The sequence below is a fragment of the Pollicipes pollicipes genome, unplaced genomic scaffold (assembly GCF_011947565.3).
Source record: "Pollicipes pollicipes isolate AB1234 unplaced genomic scaffold, Ppol_2.1 Scaffold_6138;HRSCAF=7277_pilon_pilon_pilon, whole genome shotgun sequence".
NCBI classification, from domain to species: domain Eukaryota; kingdom Metazoa; phylum Arthropoda; class Thecostraca; order Pollicipedomorpha; family Pollicipedidae; genus Pollicipes; species Pollicipes pollicipes.
The window spans coordinates 16,352,134-16,362,385 of NW_023596818.1; the positions used below are offsets into that span (position 1 = coordinate 16,352,134).

The window sequence follows — 10,252 nt, forward strand, 5'->3', positions numbered from 1 at the left end:
ATCGGGGCTTTACGCCTTACCAACCGCCAGCCACTTCGAGATGGATGCTTTCAAGGGTCATCATGTGGGATGCGGTGGTGGCGTCCTGCGTCAAGCGCCCTAACCATTACACAATCACCGGCCCAGGCCTAACTCTTGATCGGCCCGGACACTCTTAATCGCATGAGGGCCCTCTGCGTTGGTCGTGGGCTCTTCTGATGAAGTCAGAAGGATCTTATTCTGTTCATGTAAGCCCCACATTTTCTGTTGCTTGTGAGGTCAAGGACGTTTTGACTGGTCATGCATACGGGTCTGACCTAATTACTTCATGTACATCGGTCCAGGGTCACAGGATGAAAGTTCCCTTGGTGCCTTAGCCTTAGAGTAGCAGTCGGATGTGCGCCTATAATTTCTACGCACAACTGTCAAGCAATTGTGGTCCATGTCACATGCTGAGAGGTCACTAATGCTCATTTAGGATCACAAGCCTTGTGACCTTTCAAGGGGCATGGTGACCAAAATCATACAATATGTATTTTATCTCCGGATTTCAATAAATGTTAAGAATTATAGTTAACAGTATGTACCTAATAACAAAATGTTGACCTGGGTGATTCAAGGTCAGTGACCTATTCTCACCTAAAAAAGTTCATGGAACATGTGCATTTTGTCACCATTTGTAACTGATTCCTGTCATCAACAAATAAAAAAGAGCATTACAAACTACCACATACAGATAGTTCTAGAGCAGTAAAATGGGTTAGTTTTGATCATGGTCTGACCTTCACACCTGACCCTAGGGCAATCAAATTTGTTACTTCAATCTGTGCTGCCTAAGAAGTTCTCTCAAAGATATATGACTTTGTCTAACACTCTGTTGTTGCATTAGATTGACTGACACCAAAAAAACTGTCTGTTGAATCCATGGCCTGTCTTTGAACTGCTGTAGGACACAGAACTTACAATGTTCATCCAAATTTTTGACAGCAGACAATCCACTATTCAAATGTCTACAACTACACACAAGTTGAGGCAGTTATATCCACCTATTAAGAAACAATTCTGGAAATGTGTGGAATACATGAATGTGACAATGAAATAAAATCTCCATTATGCTAGGATTCAAATTCCACATGAACCAATGTTCCATAGGTCAAGTAAATTATGTTATTTTGCATTCAACTTGTTTAGTTGTGTGTATCAATACACCTATCATATTTTTGGCAATCAGCCTTTACATGACCCTTTCTTATTCATTTCCTGACTTTCAAAAATATTTGCACTCTGGTGGCCACAATGAGAACTAATCTCATGCAGTATACCGTACCGCACATTCTGCCAACAGGACGCTTTACCGACTGCAGTCATACTTAGAACTGGGCGACGTAAAAATCGAATCATCAAGAACAGTAGGCAATCATGATGGGAAGGCTGGCTTTTTGAACTGGCGTTGTAAACAGCATCCTATTGCTGATGCGTAGAATCCGACGTAACACGTAGTTGCAGGTATTTCATCATACAGACGGTTACATAGCACATGCTGTGCATCAGGGTACCACATATTGAAGTCACACGAAACTTGCATGCTCCATACGACATACCTCGAGGCTTCTTTACAACCGTTTGAACCTGCTGACCACGGCAGTACCACCCATCGCTACTCATACGGGGCCTCCGGGGCCCGCAATAAACAACCGCGTGTATCTGTTTGCTGTTGCAATTTACCTATTTGAAATAAATGCGCCATTAATGAATACAAAAAATTACCTGTTTTCTCTATCTTTCGGTTTTCGAAATTAAAGGGAGCACGGCTGTGCCAAAGTGCCAATTGCATGAAACAATCAGAATTTTGCCCTTTTTAAACAATTTAAGTGAGCAAAACCACTTCATATTTATCAGCATGGCTGCTTTCATGAAACATAAATATTGGCTGCACTAGGGTTGCGGTAATCACGAAGAAATTTGCGGGGTATTTGCAGCACATTTTGGCAGCCGCACTCCCAATTACCTACAGCTGTCCACAAGTTGCAGCCTATGACGTCAGACGAGAGGGCGCCACACCAACTTCTACGGCATGGAGGATGGTCGCTTTTGTATGACGAAGGTACTTGCGACGTCATAGGCTGTAACCCAATTAAGTATTTTGCCAATAGAGAACGCAGTCCGGTGGAATGGTACTTTTTATCTATAGTAATGAGCACGCACTTACAATGTATGGAAACCGGCACACGTATCATAAGGTCAATGGACGGGCGTGCTCATAAATTGTTGAGGCTGGCGAAGCGTTGGCGTTGGCGAGGCGTTGAGTAACTTCAGGAATTAGAGTACTTTTGAAAGTGTCGGAGGAACTCACAAATGGTTGGCACATGTACTAATAACACCATTGTATAGCTCCATTATATAGCTCGCTTGTTAAGTTTAGCTGATACGGACCGTTTTACTGAGTGCGGGGTCCGCACCGGCGTTACGATTACTATTAAGACCGGCGTGAGCGTTAGGGGGCCTTGTGCGTGAGTAGTTCTCTGGCTCATTTGCCTTGAAGGGGAAGGGGTTAGGTGGGTCCTATCGGCCCGAGCTCTGTCAGCTTGGGCAGCACCTTCCGGTTCCTGAGTATGTGAATGGTCCATGATGACCATGTGGGGATAAGTTTCTTTGTGTGTTAAGTGGTTTGTGAAAGACCCAAGTCTCAGGAAGTTATTGTGTTTAGCCAACTAAGTTTTTCAGAGACAAGGCTGGTGGGAAATACTTTATGGCGGTATATTCCTTTATGCTGAAAATAAAATGCCACAGTCACTGCAAGTTTTATTTTCCATGCAACAGAGCTTCTTTTGCACTGACCATGTACACGGTGCATATGATAATGCTCAAGTGTGCTATTGGAGTAGATAAGATGGAGGTCTGCCTTTTGTTTGCTGGGATTTTCTACCAGAAAAAGAGAATGTGTTAATGTTTTATTGCCCGAGGGAGTTTGCTGTCAGGCTCAGCTTGGACTTCTTCATTTTCAATCACATTTTGTGGAGAGTATGTTCTTCCTCTTCAAGGCAGAATTACTTTGGCCTGTGGCTCTGAATTCTTAACTATGTTAGGCTTCTTTTGCCCTTTGACAGATGTAGTAGAGCTCCATTATGCAAGGGCTGACTGTGGTAGCAAACTTATGTAATCCATAACTTCAATCACTCATCAGCACCCAAACCTTGTTCAAGTATTCTTATCAGCACTGGTTTACAACCTTTTGTAACCAGTTCTCTGTTCCTATGTGCTGCTACCTGCAAAGCATTCAAAACTTATGACTTCAAATCAACCATGAAAATGACATCTGTCTGAGCAGTTTTATTATTCCTTTATAGTGTAATCTTTTGACTGCTGAAAATACTTGACTTCTTATGTAGGGTTAGTTTCTGAGGCATGCTTCCTGATTAAAGTCTGATGTTTTGATCAAGTTAATGTTGTAGCTAACATTAAAATGATAGTGCTTCACTCATAATTTACCAGTTTTCACATTTATACTAAATATACCACCTTCAGTGTTAGACAGCTCATTCTGCTCTGCTCTTGGTGCAACATACTTCAGACACCTAGACTTGATACACAGCCTTGACATGTCAACTTAGTGTATAAACTATTAGCTTTAAGTTGTTCTTCTCTCGATCTTTTGCACTTTCTTCCATCAAAATACTCATGTCATCCTCAACATATTCTTCCTGCCATCTTCTCAAATTTGATTAAAGCATCCAATTAACCTGGTCAAAATGATTTGTTTTTTTCTGAATAACCCTTTCTTTTCTCTTCTGACAGTAGTCTGTTTTATGCCTTGATACATGAAAGCCAATTTCTTTCTGTGATGGTGTTCAATAAAATAATGTGTGTCAGACCTAAAATAGTGGACAGCTCAGACCCTGGGAGCATATCTTTCATGGACATGATAAAAATCAATGTTGTTACTTTCCAGCAATAAAAATGAAGCTCCAAGGAATTCTTGAAAGTGTAAGTATGTGCACTATTTAACTTTGTGATCTAATAGTTTGACAATTACTTTCTGGTATCTATGATAATTTTGCACTGTTATGGATTACATTTTTAGATTATATTTGCTCCTGGATTCATCATACTGTTAAAAACTCAGAATGCATCTCACACATATCTTTATATTCAGAGCTTGAACCTACTAATGCAGTCATTGAATTAAAAGTATTATTGTTTTTGCCAAGAACATTTCAGACTGTATGGAATGTCTTTAGATTTGGAGTTCTGTCACCCTTTCTGTCAAGTTCTCTGTGATAGAGGCGGTGTAATAAGTTAATGACATCTCACACATGTATTTTCTATTGGTTGTCTAGTAGATGCATCACTACTACTGAATAAATTGTAACATTATTCGAATCTTATCCAAATGCAAGTGTTTGCATGTGTTCTGGGAAGACATTTATGATTGTCCCTTAACATGTAAACATTTCACAATGACTTGCATGTGTGCCAATATTTCAGATGAAGTCATTCCACAAATCAACAATCAAAATGAAAAATCCAGGAAAAGTTGCTGAAATGGTCAGCCAGATCATTGCAGATGGCAAATCAAAACTCCAGGTGATATGACTGTGACTGTGCAATGTGCAGAGTGCTATGATATTCAAACCAAGTAGTGCCATCAGTGCCCTGTGTCCATGATTTTCAAGAGGCAAGGAGTGGCAAATCAAAGCTTGGGCTCAGGGGGGGGGGGGCAAAGGGCATTAGTGAGCACCACATTGCCAAAGCTAAGGGTGGCAGCAGTCTTTTCAAGCTATTTCTGCCATGAAATTATTATAAGTTAAAGCAAGAACACCTACAACACTTACTTAAACTTACTTACAAGTTAAAGCCTTGGACAGTTTGCAGGTACCAGTTTGCCCTGTTAACATACTAAGTTATACTGAAAACCAGTTAAAAAGAAGCTCTAGCACTGCCACTTACTCAGTGCTACATGCTCTCACCTCACCTTTTCAGTGGTGAATGAGACACATTTTTTTTCCACAGAGCCCAAACAATATCAATGTGCCTACAATTTTCCGGTGCATAAGCCTTATCTGAGGTCCATGCCAGTAGTTAAAGCAGGGTGGTATCCAGTGGGTCTTTGGAGCTCCTTGATATTGTCAGTTGTTGATGTTTCTTATATGCTATGTTTATTGATCTGATTAGAGTTGTTCACTCATTAGTATCTCATCCTTCAGGAACACACTTTGCAAACTGTGATAGCTGCTCTGGCCATGTATACATGCTTTTGGAAATGTGGTGACTTCTGCACCAACAGGATGGCAAAGGGATGTTGCAGTATGTAAGGAATGAACCTTTACTATCACTGGTGTGGTATGAGGCTGAATGTTATCCTGCTGTTTTGTCATGAACCCTGGTATGGTGTGACAAAAATGGTGTAAAGCTGGTTTAATCATTGACAAGGTTCAGCATAGTTTAATAATAGTGGCTTCTGCAGCATAGGATGCCCAGCAGCCATGGTATCATGTGTCACCTCATCTCTGCACCCCTCTGACTGCAACCATGGGTGCCATCTGCACCCCTCTGACCAGGTGGTTTGGCTGTCCCACTCAGGTCATCATGGACTTTGACCACACACTGACCCGCGTACATGAGGCTGGGCAGCGGTGTGCTTGCACCTGGGGTAAGAAGCCATCTGTCACGTGTCGTCTCAAAGAGGTCTGTGTCGCCCTGTTGCGATGACTCGGACTTAGCGGCTTCGCCCATATTGCAGGTGGTGACTGACTTTGATCGCACGCTTACCTGCACACGTGGGGACGCGTGCCCCGCCGCCAGTCCGCTGGCCTCCACGTGTTTTGGCAAGTCCGACAGGTGGTGTTGGAAGGGATTCTGCGGCTCTCATACAAGCTGTCTAAATGTAGTAGTTCTGATCTGGAGGCTGCCTGCTGTTGTGGTGGAGGCCAGTTCTTGTGGTTGCTTGGTTTCATGGTGATCGTGTATTTTGGTGGTTTATTTTGAGTACAGTCCGAAAATGCTGCTCTGAATCCAGACGTGCTGACTTGTTGTAGTGGTGCTGTGCCAACGGTCTCACTGCTGGCGCAGACCGCTTCAATTCGGTGCTCCTTTCACATCATAATAGGAGTGAATGCTGACCTGAAAGATCAAACTCTAGGCAGTAGTTCCCAGTGAGCAGAGAAGCAGGCCTTAATTTCACAGGCCATTTACAAGTGTAAATGAGAGGTATGCGTCATGCTTTCCGGCGTTTCTTTAGCGCTGCAGCTTCATATCTTAACAAGTGGAGGCTTTGGCTGTGAATTAGTTCGAAATTCACATGTCAGGCAGGGTGAAGAAGCCAACCATCCAGGCGCAGTGTGAGATCCATGAGGGAAGGAAGGATTGCTAACATTTTGCATTTTCTACGGTGTCGCTGCATGGACTTTGGCACAACATTGGTTATGGTTATGTCTTGTAAAGCTTATTCCTAGGCGCTTATTCCTGCCTCAAGCAATTTCAAGCAATGGGATTTTGCCTCAAGCAATGTGTTTTTTCTCTCACAAATGTTGTTGCAGCCTGTTTCCTAGCTGCGCTTGTATGCCTGTGTTAGGTATATGTTGTCTGGCATATGCATTTTGTTGCATATGTGCATAGTACCCTGCTGATATGTTTCATGGGCCAAGTTGATGAATTACTGAAAAATGTTTTTTATTGGGTTTCTTCTGGGCCCTTTGGTGCTTCTTAAGTTGTCAGTGAAGGATATTACTTTAGCTTTGTCTCATTTCATAGCTGTGGCCAAAGGCTTGTGGGACGGCTGCCTGACGTAGGATGGAGCACGGGCAGCGGCAGTTCCTGCGTCCCGCAAGGCACAAAACACACACAGCGCTTCCCGCATCCGTGCCGGAGTGGCGCGGCGCGGTAACGCGGGATCTAGATGGCCTTGATTGTGCGTGCCGTTGTCGCCGACGCGGGATGGCGGGGGTGCGGGCCGAGCTCTGCGCGCCGCCACATCCGTCTAACGGGCCTGTCCTCCGCCCGGCAGAGATCCTGGACCAGTCGGAGCTGATGCCGCAAATATACCGCGACGAGACCACGCGTCCTGCGGGACAAGTACTACCCGATAGAGATCGACCCGAATCTCACCATTGAGCAGAAGCGGCCCATGGTAGGCACCGGGTGATCCGTGGGATTGTGCAGTGCAGGCAGCGCTGAAAGGTATCGAAAATGGGGTATGCTAATCGAAATGCGCAAAGAAAGCTAGCTTTTCCGATCGGTGCAAATGCAGTGACAACATTGCTGTACATTACAGGTATATTTAAACATGAAATGACCACACATCTTGAAATGGGCTCTGGCAGGTCGATGAGACGCGCACCTCCAATTTGTATTGTATTATTATTATTATTGTTGTTATTGCTATTATTATCGTTACTTTCATTGATATTAATGAACACATCGTCACACACATGGCTTTAATGTGACACGTTCGTTTTTCCACGTAAGTAAGCATCGCAAGCGTATACTCCATTATGCATTCCAAGCGACTGCTGAATCACGTGACGTCGAATCTGACGTATTCCCCTGGTAGCGTCGCCTGGAGAGCGCGCTCCGCCCTGGCCGCTGCAGTCCGCACTGACCGGGCCTCCCTCCGCGCGTGCCGCAGGCGGTGGAGTGGTACACACAGGCGCACGAGGTCATGCTGAAGACGGGGCCTGCGCCAGAAGGACCTGGTCGCCATGGTCCGCGACTCTAGCGCCAAACTCAGGTGCGGCACGGAGCGCAGTCGCTGGGCGCCGCCTCTGGCTGACGTCCGCCGATTGGCTGGAATAGGTCATTTCCCGTTCGTGACGTCAGCGTGTGTTCACTGGATTGGCGATGGGGATGTATAGCTACACCGTGAAAGGTAGTGAAACAGCCTCACTTCCTCTGTAGGATGGTGTTAGGTTAGTTTGCGCAAATGCTCCGGGTTTGCCGCCTTCGCCCCGCGACGATGTCAGTGTTTGGCCTCATCAATGTGGAGGACCAATCTCGTGTATGTGTGGTTGGGTCAGCTGTGAATGGCCGTGTCGGCTGGTCACGCGTGTGCTCTGCTGATGTGTGACATGAAGTGGTTGGATAGTGGTGTATACCCGCTGCAACAGTTTGGCGTCCCTGTGGTGGTGTGGCGACCTGACCTGTCCTGATCTGTCTCAGGGAGGGCACGGATCAGCTGCTGGAGCGGCTGCACCAGATGGACGTACCCGTGCTCATCTTCTCCGCCGGTCTGGGGGGATCTGATTCACGCCCTGCTCGACCAGCACGCTGACAACCATGACAACATCAAGGTCGTCTCCAACTACATGCGCTTCGACGACCAGGTGTGTGTGTGCGGAGTTGGGAGCCTCGCCGCCCAGTAGTAGGCCGCCTGCTCATGAACTTGCTGTCTGTTGTACCTCAGTTTCCCTTCAACAGCTCTGTGTAAGAGGCCAGGACACCTATAACTGGGGCTGTGTGGGGCGTCTGGTATTCGTTTTGGTGTTGTGTTGTGTTATGTTGCTGGCGATGTGACCAGTGGTGTGTTCTTTTGAAATTGACGTCCGTATTTGTTTCAGGTGGCGTATTAGTCGGTGAATATCTCTTTTTTACATTTTGGCATTGCCAGGGAGAGGTATGTTTTACAACACAATTTGTTTTCGTTGGTTCTTTTGAATCCCAGGTGTTACTTAAAGCGGCGGGTAAATAACACGTACAAAATACCTTGGCGACTTTGCTGACCCTGGCCACATGCATACTTCCTTCGTCTCTTGATCTGGACTGGTTCAAAGCCGTTGTGAAGCGGGAGTACTACTTTGGTCCTGTTCGCGTCGAGTTCTGTCCGATCTCCCTGCCCTCACCTGTTTCCCCGCCCACCCCTCAGGGCAAGATGGTAGGCCTTCCACGACGAGCTGATCCACATGTACAACAAGAACGAGAACTCGGTGCACTCGTCGGCCTACTTTGAGCGGCTGGCTGGGCCGCAACAACGTGCTGCTCATGGGTGACAACGTGGGCGACCTGCGCATGGCCGACGGCGTGGAAAACCCCAACGTAACGCTCCGGATCGGCTTCCTCAATGACTACGTGAGTCCTGGAGGCGAGCGCCGGCCGCGCGCGAGCGGTGGAGGTTGTGGGAACGTCTCTGGCAGGTCGCGATTTAGCTGGGGTACGGGCGTTGGAAACGTGATGGGGCTTGAGGATGTGGCAACAGGGGTGTAGTCTCTTATTCAGTGGGGGAAGCTGGGACCCCCCCCCCCCAAGTTGGGCTCCAATTCCCCCCTACTCCCAACTTTGAGTTGAAAGTGGGCCAAATCTGGGGAGAAACGCGTTTGTTCGCAATTTTGGGGAAAGTTTGAGGCATTTTTCGCTGTTCAGCCCTCCTCCCCCCTAATCGTCAACTAATGCTGCGCACCTACGCCGGAATGAGAGCAAAGTACATCACAGAATGAGGATACAGGTAGTGCTGTTAAAACTGCAGATGAAGGGTGCCACAGTGGATGTTGTGCTGGATAGAAAATAATACCATCTACTGCTATCATAGTATACTCCCAGGGAAGAGGGGAAGTAGCGGTCATTCTCACTAGCCCATGCTGCCTGCTGAAAACCCAACACTGCTTTGCCTTCAGAGTGAAGAGCGTCTGGCGAAGTTCCTGGACATGTTTGACATCGTGCTGGTGGACGACCAGACGATGGACGTGGGCAAACGACATCGTCACGCAGCTCGCGTAACGCCACTTGCCTCCATCGTGCCATGCCGACAGCGAAATCTCGATTGTGATTTAGGTTGTTGCTCTTCTGGAGGCTAGTTCCGGCCGCGCCGGCCGCGGGCGGCGCTGTGATCGCCCGAGTGGCAGGCACTGCTATTCGTCCTCATGCCTCAAGGGAATGTTTTGGCAGTCTGGATCCAGCCGAATTTGCTCTGGCGAAGCAAGTCTTCAGCTGAAGATTCGCACTGCGATTTGGACGGTATCGCGGAAAACTTCGCGTGCGTTTGCGAGTGCCTATTCCTTTCTGCTTCATTGGCCGTCTTGGTTGTTTTGCGCAGGAAGCCGCGGCTGAGTCATGCAAGTTTTATAGCATGAATTTAAAGCGCCCTCATCACCTTCCCGCGATTTCGTTGCGGATGTGTTGGACAACGCTCTGAATTGTGCCATGCATAGAAACACAGTTTGGATGCCCATGCTGTGAAGAGCACCAGTTTGTTTTCAGGATCACTGGCAACCTGTGGAGCTGATGCTCTTGAGGCTACTGATGCTCTTGAGCTGATGCTCTTGAGGTTTATTTTTCCTTCAGTGCA

At 46.7% G+C, this 10,252-nt stretch overlaps 1 pseudogene; it reads left to right on the forward strand.

The window, feature by feature from the left end:
- The first annotated feature begins 2,115 nt into the window (after positions 1–2,115).
- The window catches only part of LOC119105374 (7-methylguanosine phosphate-specific 5'-nucleotidase-like), an 11,627-nt pseudogene continuing 3,490 nt past the window's right edge, over positions 2,116–10,252 (forward strand).